This window comes from Colletes gigas, unplaced genomic scaffold (assembly GCF_013123115.1).
Source record: "Colletes gigas isolate AHSC1104 unplaced genomic scaffold, ASM1312311v1 Colletes_gigas_Sc00011, whole genome shotgun sequence".
Taxonomy (NCBI): Eukaryota; Metazoa; Arthropoda; class Insecta; order Hymenoptera; family Colletidae; genus Colletes; species Colletes gigas.
The window spans coordinates 3,848,925-3,869,680 of NW_025106640.1; positions in this window are offsets into that span (position 1 = coordinate 3,848,925).

A 20,756-nucleotide genomic window follows, 5' to 3' on the forward strand; every position below is an offset into this window, starting at 1 on the left:
ACCAATTAAAATTCCTTTCGCGCCCGTTCGAGCCCCTCGGCGTTACTTTTTTGCGCTTTTTCCGATAAACTTCGCCAGTTATTCCCACCGACGGACCGTGCTCGTTTAAACACCCTTCCCGCTTCCGTTTAACCGGGCCTCGTTGCAACAAACAGTCAAACGTATCGACTCGTTTCAACGTTGCTAACGTGCAGATTGCTTCCTCCTTGCGAAAGTAACTTTCCAGCTTTTTAAAAATTTTCAGAAACACAAACATGGACTTCGTTTGGAAGCTTTTGCAATCCCCATTTTAATTTGAAATTTCACGTATTCCGAATGGAAGGTGAATGGCCGGAACTTCTCGAGTACACCATTACCCCCATTTTCTTCCCAGAGTGGAGGTTCTATCTAAATCAGCTTGATGCGTGACGGAACTCCGGGAAAAGCCCTTCGCGATAATTGTGTTTTCCGCTCGCGGAGACTCGTGCAGCAGACTTATTGTCTTCTCTGGCTGATAATCAACGTTACGTCGTTACGTTCCGACGCATTTGTCCATCGTCGTCTCTCGACAACCCCGGGACGCGAAAGTTTCTCCGCGGCTTCTTCCGTGCCCGCGACAAAGGGGATGAATTGCATAGGGGCACGGGCTTCCTCCGGGACGACCGGTCGAAACTTCATTGTGCAAAGCTAAGACAGGCACGGCTGGTTAATAAGATTCGCAAGAAGTTAAGGCAAGAGGAAGGAGTAAAAAGTATCGATGTGGCAAACTCGGTACGAGGGGGGTTGGATTAAGCAGACTTCATGCGGAAAGGGCGCGTTGCTGGTTAGGCAAAAGGTTTCTTACGCCTTCCAGTCTGACAATGAGTATGATGGAAGACTAAGAGACACGAATGCTCGAAATACCAGAACCGCGTTCGTGAATAAAAAACTAAATTGCGTACTTTGTCTGCTCGACAAACTTTTTACGTTAATCGACCAAAACGTCTTCCAGGGGGAGAAATGTATTTACGAAACGCTCGAACGTTTGTTTCCCAATTTCAGCGTGCAACCCCGGGATCGAAATAGCTGCTTCGAGGTTGGTTAATCTTTTCAACCTAATTACTTGCCACAACGGCGTCGAGGGCGTTCGAGCGTGTTTCCACAGTGCCTGATTCGCGTCCAATAAATATTAAAACCGTGATGACGACTCCGCGCCGCCGCTAGATTACGGCGGTTACAGTTCCGAGCTGCATTTACATTCGCCATTAATTGCACAACGGAGTTCCCAGACCGCCGAGTTTCCTACAACGTTTCTGCCTCCGTCCCGACGCCCAAGATGAAGTGCCTTGTCACCGCTGGAATAACAACCGCTCGTCGTCAAGACGCGGAATGTTTGATCTGCTCTCCGGAGTTATTTGACAAATACAAGAAATGGCTGAGGCCGTGTTTAAAACAACGTCGACTCCCCCCCCAAGTCCCGGATCGAGCTCGTAGCAAATTGAAGGGCGTCTTCGAGAGTCTTATCGTTTCCTTAGCGAACTCGCGCAAAAAGGGACGATTTGCTCGGGCCGGACCAGGAACAATCGATCAATCGTGATGAAGAACACTGACAAGAACCGACTAACGTTTCGCGACGGAGTACCGAATACAGTCTCGTTAGGAGATGCAGGGATTACCCGAAGCAACTCGAAGATAAATCGCTTCTGATGGACGCTTAATTGATGTAGGAAGACGCCCTGCCCTCGCGACGTGTACAAAACGATCGTGTATTATCGACTGTACAAGAAACATGCAATCATTTTACGTTTTGCTCGGTACATAATTTCTTTGACTTTCTTGCAATTTCCAAGTGATATTATCGAATTTCAACCACCGGTTATCGATTCTCAAGAGGGTGTGAATCTATGTTTCCGATGACTCTTAGCCGCGAAATGGAGACCAGTAATTTTTTCGACGTTCAGCTCTCCGGTATCTTTATTTCTATCCTTCGGGCGATTCAGGATGATTAATGGGGCGGACTGCACTTAGAGATGGTTAGTCTTAATTATGATCAACCGTATAACATCGATAAGTAGCGTTTGCTGGATAGGGATTTGACGCAAGTGATATTTATTGCTCGCTTGCATTACGTTACCTGTAATTTACGGTCGACACGCACGAATTCGCCGAGGACGAACGATCCCTTAGCCACGAACGAAGTTACCAACCAAAAGTTAGATCAGTCTCGTGATTTGTTATTCGCAGATTCGATCGATTTTCTTACTCGAATGCCAATGTTTTCCATTGTCAGTTAGTGGTTGGCTTACTGTCCGTCTAATTTGCTTGACGTCTTCAAGCATCTCGGTACCGTATCCGATAACGTCACTCTAGCAGATGTTTCTTATTATCATAATCTGACATCAGTCCACGAAGTGCCGGTTGCATTAATATTTTCAGCCATTGATTCGTTACGTGGTCTGCTAGGAAGCTAGATTTGCACGCGTCTCACGCACTCGGTTCTTGCGTAACATCTTCATCGTTGGTTGCAAGCGACATAAATCATGCAGCTTTCTCCCAACCGTCGTTTGTTTCTAAAGACCTCGACGAAAGATGCGGCTATCGTAAAGTGTTTGAAAATCACAGATTTCGTTTGTTGTAAACGAGACAATTCGTCTTTTCTAATATCGTTATCGTACGCAATAGAAGCACAAGATGTATTTCTCAAATATTATTATTCCTCGATTATTATTATCGCTCTCGTTCTTCCAACGAGACCTCCAGTAACGCGAGAAGAAATAATATCTCGTTCGAGCAGTTCTTTCTCCTTTGACGCGAGAAACGACGGGCGACTGGGTGCTTCCGTTTCCGGTATAATGAAAAATGTAATAATTCTATCCAGGGCTCCGTCGACGCTTGGCAATAATGGAATTCAATCGAAAGGAAAGAGCAACGAGCGTCGCGCCTCTGTGAGAACAATCTAATTTCCCGAGGCTCGCATAATTGCAGGAAATTTGCGAGTGGGCGGTAATTAGATAATCGGCCGTGATTCGTCCTTCCATTTTTCGATGGAACAAAGAACGAAATAATTCGCTAAGAAGCACAGCTACAGAGACATCGTCGCCGATTGGCCTAAAAACAATAATAAAATCAATTTTGATCCAAGGCATTATTTATCAAATCGACTGTCAGGAATAAACACTGGCGAAATACTGAGAAGCTTAAGCTAAGATTGAAGCAATTATTTAATTAAATAATTCATCAAGAATAAAAGGATTAAGTTGCGAACCTCTGGCGCAGACTATCTTCACCTCGAGAAGAGAAAAGAATCGTTCAAGATAGAGTATCGCGAAGAAGGGTGAAACTCTGGATCCAGCGGGGGACGATCGATCGGTGGCCACTCTTGCAACGGGGCTAAGTGACGACGACACAATTCCGAGTGGCTGAGAACGGCGTATTATTGGGCCACTCGGCCACTTGCCGCGTCGTTACATCATTATTGTGTCTTGTATCGGTGAGCTGGTCTAGTTACCAGGGGTGGCAAGGACCGCTGGGGCGGGGGACCGGAAGGCAGCTGTAATCGTGGCCGCGCTTGAGCAAATTGTGGCACCACCGCCGACGACGACCAACGGATTTGTAAAGGGGTGTCTGCTTTTCGCGTCAAACGTCCCTTTCTATTCCACGAGAAAATTCTTTTAAATTAATTTCACGAGTTGAGAAGAACGAGGATAAAATCGTACGTTACAGATGCTCGAAACAACATTAACCTTAGGATAATAGAAAATGTCAATCGCGTTCTATGCCCGGGGGATCGATCGAACGATAAAAGAGAAAGAGCTAAATCGCCCTGTTGGGGTTGTTCCAACTTCTCGGAGCGCATTCATCGACAAACGGCGGATTTCAATTTACTGGCGTCACGTCGAAGATCGATTGCAGCTCTCCGGGGGTGCAGAGATCGTCAAAGGACATCTCGAGAGGAACCGATTAGACTATTGGAGACGGCGCGAGTGTACACGCGGACGGGCGAACGCGAGCGTCGACAGATACGGTGCTGGGGCTAAAGGGAAGACGCGGATCAAGACGGGCCTCGAGGGGCCGTGCTATTGTCTCGTTAATCGTCGCTAGACGACACCGTTTACCGATGTGCACTAACAAGACGACGGGAGACGCGGGGGCGGCGGATGGCCCCTTCAGCGGTAATTACAAAGACCCAATTAAAGCCGACGGCGGGAACGAGCGCGGCGGAATCAAACGGACGCTTAAGCGACCACAGACGATTGTTTATCGAGCGTGTCGAATTGTCGCAATGCGGCTCACGTACCCCGTCGAACCGCTGACGGTCGTCTCGTGACTTCTAAACGAACGCCTACTACATATTTCTTATTGCCCGCGGAAGTTTCATTTTCGACAGGACGAAGCTATCCCCTTCAAGAGAACGCCGTATACTGTGTTCAAAGCGGTCCGAGGCAGAGGAAAATGTCGCGAGACAAAATTAAACCGTTTCAACTGCTAACCCAAGCGATGATCCTTGTGGCTCTGATAGAATACAATATAGTGTATAATACAATTGGATCGAGCTTGTATGTTGAACGCGGTTCGAGGCAGAGGAAATTGTTGCGAGACAAAATTAAACCGTTTCAACTGCTGACCCAAGCAACGATCCTTATGACTCTGGTAGAATACCACACAGAGTGTATAATAACGAAGCTATTCCCTTAAAGAGAATGCCGTATTGTGCGTTTGACTTGGTTTGAAGGCATTATAAGGGTTGCGTAGTCCTTTTCGTGCTACCCTCCCCTCACTCCTGTTTAAATCGTTAAAATAGCCTTGCTCGAGCCCAACTTGCGTAGTTGGCTTTTCATTCGACCCTCGCGATATCTTTAAATAACGTATTGTCGGCCGCGGAGTCTGTAACTCGATTCAGCCCCGGGTCCTTCAGTTGTAAATGCGATTACGGCCGCCTCGAGGGAACCAATGTCCGCGCAGACGCGGGGGAAAAAACGAACCGCTGAAAGTTGTTCCTCATTCGATGCTTCTATTAGTTTGTTAAGTCCATCGGCCGGATCGCTCCGGATCGACGTGCACTCAAACTTCGGGCAACACAGCCAACTGCAATCGGCAGCTTACCGGCTTCAAGACGCTAACTTTCTTCGACGAAGTATACGAAACGCAGTTAACTCTGGAAACGTAAGCACGAGCTAACTGAATTAAGCTAGCTCTCTTCCACGCTCCGCGCTCCCGTGTTCCGCTCTTCCCCACCCACGAACGCGATATATATCTTGCCGTGGACCCGGTAGGCGGATAATGTCGCCGGAGAAATAAAACCAAGATTACTCGGTCGAATCATTGTCTGAAACTTTATTCCTTCCTCTCTCGATTTCCACCCTCGTTCCGTGTTCTTTGCGGTACGCGAAACAATTTCGCTGGATGTTCCGTTCCCACCCTCATCGATTGTATGAAAAATAAGTTGGCGCATGTAAATTGCAATGTTCTGTTTAAAAAAACTCATGGTGATGTCGATTTTTTTAAAAGAGACATACGATTTTAGATTATCCTTGCATACGAGAATTATTTAACGGCCGTCTCGAACCTAATAAGAATGAGCAGCCGTTTCAGGGGCCAGCTAATTAAGAAAGCCAACGAGTTCCTTTCACTCCCTTTTCCCTTTCGCCGGGTTCGATGGGAATATCTTGAAAGACCGGGCCGAGTTTCGTGGCTTTTCTGGATCCGGGAGCAAGGGAAAACTAGTCGTAATGAAGGACGCGAAGCCAGTGGTCGGTGGTAACGTTGCTGCTAATTACGAATTCGCGATGCGCTGGCAACTTGAAGATCTTCATTAAGGGAGAGCCCGCGCGAGACCGAGCTGTTTGTGGCCCGCGTAAATGTACTTGGAATCGTCGAGTCGAAGATAAGAATGCTTGTTCGGTGGTTGAAGCGTCCATGTCGCGACGTTTGATGTCCTTTTCAACGTCGGAGCGTCGCTGTAACCGCGACGGAAAGCACAAAGAGGAATATATGCAAATATTCGTCGATAAATCTGAACCGATATCGGTGCTGAACGTTGTCAATAGATTTCGCCCCGGAAACCGAAAATAAATTTCGTCGATTTGTATCAACGGAACGGTACGCTCGCGTACTAGAAGCAGAAGGTACGCGTGATTTACACGGTATTAGAAATAGATGTTCCGTTTGCATCTCAGGCGGCGCACCGAAGGTAATTCGGTTAGTGGCAACATTTCATGAATCTAAGAGATATTGCTGAGTAAGTGTACGCGTTGGAATGCTTTTAGGGGTAATGAAGACGGAGTAGAAACTCTATTGACCGATTTATTGCCCGCGTACCTACGCTAAATATTTCACAGCCAACCGGGTATAAAGGTTAAAATCCGCGAATATGGGATATCGCTCGATCGCGACAGTTTGTCACCGGTGTCGCTACAATTTGATACATTGACGGTTCTGAGTTACTCCGCGTCGAAATTTAGCGAAATTTGTTCCGCCTGAAATAAAATATTTGTTACTTGAAATGATACTTGTTGTCGCGATGTAGAGAATGTTAAGGGTTGAATCGTGTAGCATAATAGTAATAGCAGTAATAGTTGAAAATCAACGATACGCCATAGTCGTGATATTGGTCACGAGAAATTGCCAAAATATTATTCGATGCCGAACAGTAATAACGATCGCGCAATTATTCAGCAGTAACATGATCGGCGACTAATTATACAGCTGGGACAGTAATAATAAAACGCGGTACAGTTTGACCAATGAAAGCAACGCAGCTTGCATGATTTTACGGAAGGTACATCGTTAGGGATGCAGCTTCGTAATTTCAGCATCGGCGCGTGCATCCGAGCACAAAGCCGCGGCAAACATTCGTGTTGACAACCCTCATGAATTAGGCCTACAATTACACCCGTAATCTCTCCTTGGTGGCTCCACGATGTTGACTCGCCCTCAGGGATTCCGTCTGATGGTGTCCTCATTGCGGAGCGGCATAATCGATGATCAGCAACCCAAGAACGAGCCCGGGGAACGTGTCAATAACGTCGATCCGCGTAACGAATCTACGTCGACTGTATCGTCGGAACAGAATCCAAGGAAAGCAATTACAAACTCGTTTCTAGTACAATGCCGCACGCAAACAGTCGTTTTAGGATCCCCTTCCAACGTCGCGAAAGCCAGAAAGCAAGAAATAAGGCAAGTGTCCCTTCGTTCTGGACAGTAAAGGGTGCTGGAGGAAAGTAACGATCGTCAGAAACCTAACAAACTATAAAAAGAACATCCTTCTATAAATTGTAATCCTGATTTAGTTTTGTCGGTTGTAGTACACGTTTCAAAATCTATAAGTCATTTATAACATTTAATTCCCGCGGGGCGTGCTGTGATTGCGTTCATTTATCCTAGTGTTTTTCTACGTACATCGTATTGTACAAAAAAATACAATTTATTTGCACGTTTCGAACGAACAACCGCCACCGGCTGACGGATTAATAGTTTTAATAAAAGTTAAATTTTTATTTGCTTTCGAATAAACGTGTCTCCTCGAAACAGGACCATGACCATCCCTCGGTTTTCAATCCGTGACGTCACAACCTGCTCCCGGGAGTTTCCTTGCAACGCGGCTTGGGGAAGAAGAGAAGGATTAGACCGACAGAGACGATTCGCAAACTGGGCCGCGGAAAGAGCGAGGGAGAGAAGGAGACGAACAACGCGAGTAACGGGAAAGTAGGGGTAGTTTAGCTCGAACGGCCCGGGCATGCATCCCACCCCCTACCTCATGCTCTTTTCAAACATGCACACGCAATGCCTTCGTGTCAGGATTTGCGCCGGCGTTGCCACGCGACCGCGCAGTGACGTCATCGACTGACGTCATCGCTGTTCCCCCACCACAACCGCCGACCAATCGTCGGGCTGTGCCGAGGTATATAAACAGCTGATTCTCGCGGTCCGAGCGCAGTCCACGCGTGGACGCGTTGGAGATACTTTCGTCCCGTCGAAGCCAAATTAAATATTCGTAGGTTTTTAATGAGTACAGATGCTTTCAGTATGCATAATTAATTTTCCTTCTAATTACAAATGAATAAAATATGATCATTGATAAAGAGAACTGATTACCGGTTACAATACGTGATTACAACATAAATAATTCACGACAAAGATGAATAATTACTGCTGTAAATAACGTCACCTACTCGCCATTAATCTTATCGAACCACGATTATCTTTTATGCTCAGAATCACGCTACCTGTAAAAAGGGTACACGAAAACACGGATTACGCGTTACGATATTATTAATGTAAAAGTGGAACACTTCCATCGCGCAAATCCTTTCCCCAGGTGAGGTCGTATTCAAATTTATACGATCCTCGTGCAAATCCACGGTGTCAGCGTTATCGGATTACCCGCCGGTGTACACAGCGAATAGGTGCTCCTGTATTTTTAAACGCTCTTGATGCCGTGAGAGTGGCGAATTTAACGTGGCAAGACCGCGCACGACCTCTGACCTTTGTGCAAGGGCGGCAGCGTTCATGCGCCTTGCCCGCGACCCATCGAGGCAAACTACGAGCGACATCGATCATTAATTTCTACTCGATTTCTTTTCTTTCCGCATTGTTGCGGCCGGAGGAATGCTTGTATCGAATTCCGTTCGATAACGAAACGTTTGAAGTCCCGGCGATCCGCGGCTAAAGTCGAAACGGGTCAAGGTTGCGCCTTTTGTTCGTTATTTATCGACCGAGAATAATAACGGAAGACTGTTTGATCGTCGAACGTCGTCGTTCAAATTATTGAAAATAGTCCGCTTTCATCGAGTATCCATAAAGCTTCTCGTTTCTCAATACCAAGGGTTGAAGGCACATTCAATTTCTCCGCTCGATTCCATCCGCCCACCAGCGTTCCAGAAGTTCTGACACATATCTCGAACTCACCTTTTAGGCCGAATCCTAAACCAACCTCCTTAATCGACAGGTCAAGTCATTCAAAAGGTCGACTCGCTTCGGGAAGGGAAACGTTTACGAGGCATTCCGTGCGAACGGGTATCGCGGTTAATTCAACTTCGCAGCGTCTCCCCTCGGGAACCACCGACCCTCCCCAAAATATTCATACCCCTTCGTCGAGCATTTTCACAAGTATGACACTGGGACCCATAGAGTTCTATGTTACAACCTTACACGTACCGTTTCGACGTAGATCAATGGTTTAACAGACAATAACTGTCGTTATCGTGGAACAATAAGTGTATCTAATTTTGAATAAAATGGGTAAATTCGATTCTAAAAGCATACAAGTTTAAAAGGGTTCCTATCGATTAAATGTGGTAACTTAAATTACCACTTGCCGGACTCTTTTACTTGTTTGATTTAAACAGGTTAATCTAGCGCCAACGTATTTGCAGTCACGCTTTCAGATACACATATGTATATTCCAGTTCTTTGTTATCAAGATCTAATTAACCCTAATATACATTGGGCATATATATCAAGCGTTCCACTTCTCACTCTGTAATACCAGTAACGATACAAGTCGCAAAGCGGCAGATTCATTAAGCGTAGATTCGAAAACTCGAAGGTGATGAACGGAGCATGAAATTTTACGATGCCAGCGTACTATGACCCGCTCGAAATATTGACCCTATCCCGGTGAATCACTGTGTATATGTGGGTTAGCCCGTCACAGCAATTCCCAATCTAGGTTATTGCTGTTGCAATCGGCACGACTGTTGCGGCTTGCCAATTATCGGCTCTGTCGTTATTTCTGTCTCTGTTCCGCGGGACCATCCGCACCCCGGCGCCCCGGGACCGTGGAGATTTTCTCGTCGCTGGGGCCGCTTTGAAAACGCGCCGCGAAGTTGGCCAACGCGAGCTCGATTTCCCTGCCGCGGGCACGAACAACGTCCAGAACGAAACCGCGAACCAGGCCACATCCGTTTGCAATTAGGAGCCTCCCGGTGTATTTAGTTAACGCCGCGCCTCGTTCCCGAACCCCGACGAACAGAAAAGCGGACACTGTACGCGGAAGCCCGATGGGGAAGCTTCTCGTTCCGTGTCGAACTGGACGTCTGCTCGCCCTTTGTTCCTCGCGCAGTCTAACGAGCCGAACAAAGATACGATAACCGTTTGCTTAAACCGAAACTTAACTAACCGAACCAGTCCCGTTACCTCGACGATATGCATATTTTACACGAAAGTAATGTTTCTCCAACGTTCCGGTGACCCGTCTCTTGAAATAAAAATTCCAAGAAGGTTCCAACGTTTAAATAAACATACGAACGTGTAAAATAACATTGTAAATTAGGAATAGAGGTAACGCGAGCAGAGAAGAAAGTTTAACACGCGATCGAGTATGCCGCATAATTGGAGACGTCGTTTACGTTTGCCACGCGCGCATCGCGATATTTTAACTTAAATCCAGTTTCCGTGAAAGGGAAAGGGTCAAAGGTACGAGTGGTCCCCGTTGTTCGAGTTGCACTTCCACGTTGGATCGTGTAATTGGATCCGCGAACGGCGTACCTGGCGAGACACCTGCCGACATTAATCTCTAAGATCCTCGCCGCGGAAGGATCGCGTTAAACTAGCGGCAGAATAATCACCTTAAGAGCTTACAAGTATTTAAATTTCATTGGAGATATTTTTCAGTGACCGGGCGATACTGATCGTAGACGACGCTTGCTCGAAAGTTTAGTCTTACAAAATAACAATTGCACGTATAGGTGTTGTTTTCAGCATTCGTTAGGATTTATGGTTCATAAAGCGCGGAGCGTCTGGACGTTTGAAAGAATGATTGAGCGCGCGGTTGGAATTAAGCGCGTCGGGGTAATTGCTTAAACGGCGATTGCAGCATCGAAGAGGTCTGCAGCGTAAATTCATCAGCGACGCGACGTTACGAATAAGGCTCGCGTGAACGCGAAATAAATCATTTTCTCTTTCGCGTCCGGGCGGACGTGTCTGATGCAGTTGCGAGACGTACCTAAGACTGAGCCCGGGCATCAGGGTTTCGGATCTAATTTGCATGCTCCAGACGTTGGACAAGAAACGAGACGTCGATGTTGCAGTTTTTGCGCCGTTAAAGAAACACTAATACCCGGATATCTGATTCCTGGGGCTCGCGCTCGAGCGTAGCGATCGCGTTTTCCACGGGACCTTTCTTACCCCATCAAAAAGTTTTATCAATGCGATGTTTCGCTATTCAGAGAGAATTCGATCTGTATGCTCTAAAGTTACAGCCAAGGCAAAGTTTCCTCTAACCTTATTAATTAATCCTCCGCTGAAACACGGACGAGACGTTGTTTAATTTTTCTTGGAATTTTGTTATCGAGAGATCGTGAAGCGAGAAACTGTTTATAATACTGTTTTTCGAAAGAGACTTTGCTCTTTGCCTTGCATCTGGGTTCAGATTTTAGCACACAAAGGTCGGAAACATAATGTGCGTGTAATCGTTGACCCGTACTACTGAATGTAGTTCACTTTCGTTATGCACCCCTGATATTTCACTCGAAAGAATAATTATCGTTATTTCTGAAGCACTAAAATAGTTAACGTTATCTATATTTTCAGTCTGATTCAATTTAATTGTCAAAGTTAATTTTCGTTTTAAAACGATGGTCCAGGAAACAATCTATTCGCAAAAACCATTACTTACAATTTCTCAAACGAGGATGAACGCAGTTTTAAAGTTGTGCTCATTAAAATTTATCGTTCGAAACGAACTATATTTCTTAATATTTTGTGCAAATCTTTAAAATTGCCTTGACTACTGGCGGAACAGTTTGATCAACGTCCGTTAACTAAATAATGCATGACTGCGACAGGCTAAAGTGCAAGGGACGTTAAGCCTCGTAAATCGTTGCTTCGAAACGACGCTTAGCAAATATGTTCGGAGTGCTTCGCACGGTGTATTTATGTAAACAAGAAGAAACCGTTTCTTCCATCTAACAAAGGACCATTTGCATTGATGCAAGGTGCAACTGTAGCTGAGTGCATCTCGGGAGGCTTGGATTTAATTTGCATATCCTTCACGACGAACGGCGAGAAGACGCTGTTGAAGTCATTTCTGTCTAAACAAGCTAGGAAATGCAGCTACGAATGTTTATTATGTTAAACACCTTCAGTCAGTCTTGCTCGTAGGCTGCGAAATAATGTTCTCACGTCACTGGAGTTTCTACGAACACAAATTGTTCAAACACGTGGTCGCGATAATATCAAAGATTCTGACGAAACTAATCGTTTTAATGTGAATTAGAACTATTGTTAATTTACTAGTACTTTCGCTGTTGCTCGAGGTATGGAATCCAGTGCGAAAGCACAAAAGCATCCGAAATCAAATCTTTAGCGCATTTCCATTCATAGCATAAATGCGGCTGGCCTGTCTGAGCGTATTTAATCTAATTTGCATGTTTTAGGTGTCGTGCAGAATGGAAATGCAACCGACGACGTATTCGTACGGCTCGAAGGTACGCGAATAGAAGCGCGTTGAAATTATTAAACAAAGTTTAACTAAAATATATGCGCGTCATATATGTAACGCGTTGACGTGCACGGTTTTCGATGTTTCTGCGCGAAGTAATTACCGTGGGACGAGTACATGAAAATTTTGATGAAGCTGCCAAAGCGAACGCCAGTCTAATAACACGAAGTCTGAGCATTAGAGTTTCAAATATTTTCTGGCAAAGAATCGATGCTGGGTAAAATATTCTCTCGCTTCAGAAATCTGTAAAAATGGGTTTCATAAGTCGAACAAATCACGTTAACACGTGTTATACTTTGTACGATCTCGTTCGATTCCTCCACCGCGTTATATAAATTGTACCTCATGATTTTCGGGGTAGGGTGCTCGAGAAAGATAAACGACGAACTTGGAACGACACATTTGGGTTTCCAATATCCCAGATTCGGACTGTCTTCCAGGACCCTAACGTCCAAATGGCTATTCCATCAGGTTCGCCCTAACAGCAGGCTAGCGATGAATAACCCAACGAAACGATCCAAGGGACGTTCTAGCTAAGCACGAAAGTAATTAACGTGCGTTTTAATGTCGTCGTCGGGACCGAACTGGCGGTAGTTTTCACAATAGAATGTCGCGACGCGTCGGGACGCCACGCGGCCGAAACGAGATTATCGTGCAAAGTGCAGCCACGTGCGGCCCTCCGGTGGTCGTTTATCGACGGCAGAGCTGTTTTCTTCTCCGCTTTCTATACGCCGCACTTTAACCTTTTAACCGTAAACAACCACGCGTCGTCTATTTTTGCTCGTTATATTTAGGCGGCCGACAAAGTGGACGGTAATATTATTTGGTACGCGAGTAATGCGTTTACACGCTGGAAACTGCGACGGTGATCCTCTTGGATCTATCGGAGAACGATCAATATTTCCAGACTGAAAATCATGTAGGTTCAGAGATTAGTGTTTATCTCATGGATAGTTTAAAATATTATTGTTTAGGACCCCCCGGTTGAACGTTAACTCGCCAGTGGATTAGGTCTGGGTTACACGTCGGATATCTTATTTGCATTCACGGATCCGATTCGATCCGGGTGCACGTTGTAACTGACATATTTCATGAGCATCGAATTGGAGATGACGGTTCTGCAATAACGGTTCGAAGGTTACCGAGTAAAAAGACGATTTCCATGGCTATCGGCGAGAGGTGTTTCCTCCATTTTGAAACTGTCGCTAGCAGATGGAAGCGCTTCGTATTAATCCTCGAAGGGGACCGCGAATGATCGATGAGGACAAATATGAGACTATTCTCCGTCGAAATGTTTGGCTCGTCGAATGCGTTACGGTCTCCTCAAGTTTCTTCATCCTCGTGGAAAAATGTTCCTCATTCTGATACGAGTGATACAAAAATAATATCAAAATTATTGTTCAGACGTCGATAACTTTCTCTAGATGGGATGTTTTATCATTTGTTTTTATACAAGAATTATTCGCGTTTAAAGAAACACGAATGTTTCTCGCGACAAGATTGCACAATTCTCGCGTCAACACAGTCGCAGGTAAGGGTTGGTCGTGGCTTTTCCTTTGGAAAGAAAATCCTGCTAGCATGTAAAATTTCATCCTTATCGCATAATAACACGGTATTTTCCGCATTCTATTTTCAACTGGGCGGACAAATTCTAGGGGCTCCTGGAGGACGTACTCCGTTCCCTCCAGTTCTTCTCGGATGTACAGGAATACGGCAATTCCCCACCGTTGGGAGAATTGTATTTGAATAATCTTTCAAATGTAAAGTGGATTGATCGTTTTTCTCTTTTACGACCTATATAAAATACGAGGGCGGATAAGGGTCGCTAAAGCGTCGTGCTTCTGTACAATTTTCTTTTTCGGTGACTCGCGGTACTTCCCTGAAAATTCTGACCTTACGGAAACATCAAATTTTTAAACTTTGTTACGTTTCATCTCTGCTCGAAATTTTCTTTCGATTTAATAAAATGTCCATTACATTGTACTATAGAATATTCCTTCAGTTTACTATTTTAGAAGCTAACCAGTCATGTTATTCGTTAGGATATCCATTTTTCGAGTCAATATGCAACAAGGTCGTCCAAGATCGAGCGCCTCCCTCGATGGGGAGACGAATCCCCTGCGACTTATCGCCCCATCGGATCGTCCAACGGACGGTTCGCCCTGTTTTTTTCTATTTCTTCTGGAAATCTTCTGGAAATAGAGTTGGCCATCAAGGATCGCCGCGTTAGGGAGACTACGGGCAGGGAAATCAACGGGAATCCGCCTCGGGTAGCTCGCTTATCGTGCACGCGTGCGTTTGTCTTATTCCGTTTTATTTGTCGCTCGCCCTTACGTGGGATCCGAGGACGATTTGATGGGGTAGTTTACGTCCTGCGAGGCGTATAAATCCGGCCTAGGTCCCGCCCGGCCGGCCAGCAACGCGGATAACCTCGTAAACGTGTCACGAGCCACGACGCTGCACTTTCTTAAATAACTATTTATTATCACCGCTGTCTGCTCGGGATTTTTCCGTGCTACACGCTTCGTAGAAGGTGCTAGGATTCTGCTTTTTCCATAAAAAATGTGAACAAATATTTTTTACACGCATAATTCTCACGATTTCTCGTCTGGAAACTATCTTGTTTTCATTTAATATTTTCTCAAGCGTAAATACGAGGCATTGCCACTATATTTTATTACAGTGTGAAAATTTTATACTATTAACATTAGCTTTCCATGCTACATTCTTCGACCAGGAAGTTATACTACATGCATCCGTCTCTCTTGAATTTATTATACCGCGTACGTGTTTAATTGTCTTTGAACACGGCGGCTCACAATTACTTTCATCCGTCGTAACTGTTTGATTACTGACGTTTCACAGTGTTGACGAGGACAGATTTTCTTGCTCGATGCATGCAACCAGGAAGCGTATGATTGATTTTATCGAATCATGCTACATCCTCCAAGATCTGTAAATATATTCCTTCGCGTTGAATTTATGAAATTATTTACTCAATGATTTTCAATTGTCTTGAACGAAGGACACGTTAGACTAGTGTTGCGAGTGTTGAAGTTTGATACTTCCGACGAGGATTTTCTCTGCTCCCCCCAAGGCCTCTAACGAGAAGTCTCGAGCATAGCCTCCACTTTTCATCGAAAACGACACGATTCGTGCCAAGGTATCGACCCCGTGTATCGAGTTAAGGAAAGTTCTGCTCCCAAAGGTTCTTTCCAGTCTTTCACACTTTCCGGAAGGAACACGCCGAGACAGATGGCCGACGTGTGCCGTCTGCGAGAACAAGCCGGCCAATATCGAACTCCGGAAACTACACTCGTCTGTATTCTACCACCTGGCCCGTGTTTTCTGTCGCTGGATTCCCGGATTCCCTGTTTCCACGTTTCTACTCGCGCGCGACGATTAATTAAAAACAGGAATGACTCTTGCGAGTTTTTAAAAACTCCCGTAGAAAAGTAATAGGATGATAGAATTCTTCGTTCGGTAATCTTTACCAGAAATAGTAGTAAACATTTTTTCGACGACCGGGGATTAAATAATATTTGTCGCGATCGTGTAAAAAAACGGTGAAACAAAAATTGAAATGTTTCGATAGAGGTGGTCCCCGTGACATTTATCCACTCCCTCCCCCTCTCCTCCTGGCGCGTATTTCGCGATGCGAAAAAATTGTTATTTTTTAATGCGCGCAGCGGAACGCGTTAGCGGAACTCGTGCATCGAAATTGAACGAGAGTTTCGCGAGATCCGGGGGCATTTCGGTGGCAATCGAACGGTGAAACTTTAGACACCGTTTTTTTTGTTTTTTTGTTTTTTCATACGCTGGATATATTGCGCCAACTCGTCGGATAGTTGCTCGATATCGGTGGATAAAATTGTCCCGCATTGACGGCTATAAAAATTCAATCTGCTGACGCTAGTTTTCAAACGCGATTCGGGAATAATGGCCCCGTCGATTTTGGAAGTTGAATCGCGTCGCGTCACTGACGTTTCTATTGTGCCTTCTTGTCTCGTTCGGTGGACGTAAGTGAAAAAAAGTTTTTGTATTTTAAACTTCCAGTAATAATGAGACACAAAATTTTACGATAGCAGTACTGTCAAGCATTGGTTTACGTAATACGAATCCTTGACCAATAGCGAAACGACCTTTTCCAAGAACTCTGGTCACCGAATCTGTATTCCATCTAGGAACAATCTCCCAAACTCGCCAGAATAAACGGCGCATTTCGTTTCGAGAGATCGACCGTGAGAGAAGACACGAGTTGAACCTGGACGATCGATAAAGAATTTTCTAAAGTCGTATCGGTATCACGTTTCCTGAAGTTTCCACTCAGGTTATGCAATAGCGGTTCCGGAATCAAGAACTATCTTGTTACCTATGTATGCGGAATTTGTGCTCGCTTCGACGTGAATATTTACATTGCTGATTCCGATCCAACGTCGCGACATCCTCAAAAATCTAGACGTCGTCGCGAAAGTGTTGCATCGCCTCGAATCTATGAAACTGATCCATCACTGTCTCTCGAAGATGTTGATCTTGGGTCAATGATAATTTCCTGACACTATTCGTTTATTTTCTGAAACCAGTTAAACGCGTGACAGGTCTGAAGGTTGATATTAGTTACGAACACGTTGTAATTCCAAATTTAAATTTCTGGGCAACCCGTGGGGGAGCAAATTATCCATCTCGAGTGATCAAGAGTGACGAGACCTAGATACTCGAAAGCAACCCCGAAATTAAGTGTCAAAGTTTGGAATGGAAGGCACAGAGGGTCCAGAAAACAAAAGCGCAAGCATGTCGGGGGAGCGGAATCAAATCGAAATCTCGTTTTCCTCTATTGTTGTGGAAACGTTCATCGGGAAGTTTCGCAGCCAGGTCAAATCGCGAACGAGAAAATTTCCATCGAAGTTTTAAAACGTTTGCCCGTGTGCAGCTCGAACGAAATTCTGACCGGAACAAGTTTCCGGCCGCGTGTTTTTGTAGTTAAAATTCAATACAAATACTTTGTAAAGGTTACAGAAAATGAAACAATTTACCGAACTGGCTGGGCAATTTTAACAAACTGGTCAGTGATTTTTGTGTTAAGTAAATAACAGACACGTCGAAGAAGAACTTCGCTCGACGCTATATTTTACGATAAAGTATCGAGAATTTGAAATATGTTGCAAGTTTAAGGTATTGCCCCGATGCATCAAAGGGTTCAACATAACTAAATAAATTTCGATGGGATAGAATTGGAAACGTGAGTTAGTAAACCGATCGTGTGGCATACGGGAAGCCCGAAAATTCGATGTCGAATGTCGAATTCGATTCCCTGCTCTGTGATCAACAGCGGATGGGTGAGGCTCATTTTCGAAGCAACACATTTTTATGCATGTGGCCATCGTCGTCGAAGAAAAATTACTTCGGTCCGTCTCAGGAAGTCCCGGTTCCCGATGTCAAAAATTGATAGACTGCCCGAGGTGCCGGGCCACGAGCAGCGGTCAAGGTTAGATTCACATTATGCGCCTCCGAAATTCTGAACCTTGGTGCCGTTGACACTTCTGGATGTCCGTTTCGATCGTCGTTGGCACTGAAATTGACTGGATTTCGGAAACTTTTCAGCCAACGGGGCGCCCTGGCGGGATAAGTTCGCTAATTTTATATCGAAGTTCGATTTTATACAGGGCTGTTCAAATATGATTCACGGTTTGACAAAATTTTTATTAGATAAGTGGGAGTTCATTCATCAGCTCGAATTATATTATAATTCATGATACGATTCTGTTAGATCATTTAAATTCCCCCGTGGGCTAATGTACGAATACAGGTCAATCGCGAGTATAAATCGCTAATAATTTCGCATTATATTCGCGTTCGCGGCACGTTTCATCTCGAAACTCGCCGCGATACTGATTTTCCATGCTACCAGGCACGGTATCTCGCGCGAATATTGTTTCTCCGAGATTTATGCGGCCGTGATATACAATAAACTCGCACGAGCGCGAATCTTGGACCATTTGTCTCGAGGAGCGGCGCTCGATACACCGGAAACGCTTGGCGATCGGTCGATAGATTCGAGCCCCCGTCCCTGTGTCTTACAATTTTCGAATGAAAATTAATGTTGTCGCCAAGTTCCGCGACGGTGTCGTTACTTCGCTCGTCCCGTCGGGACTTTTTTGAAAACTTTTAAACGTAAAAATGATTCAATGCCTGCCGGGGGAACTTGCGGGCCACGCTCGCCGCCATTCTTCGAAACTTCTCGAGTCGATGCAATTGCAGTCCTCCTGGCGAACTGTTAGCAGCCATTATGTTCCTAGATTGTTTGCCATTCTTACCGCGGCGCTCGACGACCGTAATCGTTTGCTGTGCCATCGCGCAAAAAGTGTACCTTTCGTTTGACCCCCTCGAGGGCCACGAATTTAAGCGCCAACTTTCGTTAATAAATTATTGTGGGAATTCTTTGGTCAACTTTTGATAAATAAGGATATTTTTCCTGGAATCGGTTATTAATCTCTGTTTATTATCACTGTTTCTATTTGAAGATTACTTAGGGCTTTTGTATAGTATATTTTAAGAAATTTCAAGAGTAACATGAGGGATGTTAGAACAGGATTGAACGTTACAATACTGTACAATTTAGGATGTAAGATGAGTCAATTATCCTGGTACATGATCGTTTGTAACAGGATGATGCAGGTTAGATGTTAGTCTAACCGTATCAGGCTAATGCCCATTATTCTTGAAACCAACGTGTTAGTTATCTTGAAGATTACGGACTGCAATAATCCTCCGGATGGATTTATAGATACCCCTGTAACTGAAATGCTTCGTACTCAAACATTCTTTAAAGCAGTTTCGGCCAAATTGTGACCGTAAAAATAGAAATGTTATCCTGACGCTCAGGAGCTGTCTTCGAGCGAACAGTTTCCATCAGACTATAATCACGAGCAGAACAAAGACTTTGAACGTCCCTGTCAAAGAAGGGAATTTTGAGACGGGAAATTCATTATGGAGATTCACGCTACATTATTATTTATCGCTTGGACGTTTAATCGCCCGCTTAATGGCGGTCGGAGAAGCTTTCAGCAATTGCTTCCTGTCGCGTAATTTATCTCGCCGAGAAAGACGCAGCCGGTGAATAACAATCTGACGTCATTGTCGATTCGTTTCACCATAATCTTCGTCAAAAACTGTATTCGCAGGAAATGGTTTCAGCGGTGAAAAGAACTGGTACCTAATCCCAAAGGAGAAAAATGAAAGATATGCTTTTCAGAGTGCTTGAAAGGGACATTTTTCACGTATCTTTACGAGCTCCCACGGAGTGTTAATCATCGTGATTACTTAATCCATTAAGAACCAGTGTCCTATTTGCGAGACAATTCAGCGTATCTATTCTTAGTGCAGATCGTCGAGCGTTTTTCCTCGTCGAGGGGAATTCGAAACTTAAAGGAAAATTGATGCTCAGGAGCGGAATAAAGCTCGGAAGCATCTGTCCTGGCGGTCGAATTACTTAATTCCGTCCCGCGATGGCGAAATCATTGCTACCATCGAGGAAACAAGAACTCGGGTGATCTCGGTGAAACAACTTCTCCCGGAGGGACAAAGTGCGACGTAAACGAATATATTCAAGACGAATGTCGCACAAATGGGTCCCATTGTCTTGCTCAAGGACCGGTGACGGCGATAAAACGAGGATACCCAGCGGAGCCACGAAGTTTGCGCCAGTTTCGGTTTCCGTTCGCGTCGGAAAGCGTAATTTACATGGAAACTTTCCCAAGGATAGAGTGAAAAGGGGGGTAGCGGGGAGACGCGAGGTTTTTCAGTAGCCTCGCCATTATCGTCGTCGATGGGGGGTTGTAACACACGAGGAACGCTGTAAACCGGAATCGTAAGAAAAACAGAAGGGGGGAAAACACCGACGGAGGGGCAACAGAGGCCGAGAGAAGGGGAAAAAATAATGGCCCTCGAACGAGCCGTACCGCAAAACGCCGTACACCTCGTCGAATCTCGAGTGCCCATTGTTCTCTTCAACCACCGCGCCGCTTTGCCTCTCCGGTGGAGAAAGCTTGGGGGAGAGAAGCTCGGCTTTTCTTTTAAGAACGACCTTGCTCGAAGGCGACGACGATCAACGACGAGGGTCTATTTCGGTAGCCACTCTCTTCGCGGATGCTTTCCGTTCGTTTGAAACTCGACGGAAAACTCGTTTGACCGGGGGAAACCTTCGTCGTTCGATTCAATTTTCGTACGATGATCGTGCATCATTGATACGCGGATAAGAATAGAGTTACAGGTAAATCACGAGCCCTCAGATTTCGTTTGAAGAGATATTATTACTCTCAATGGGCACAAATAATACGATAATAATGTCTTACGCGTC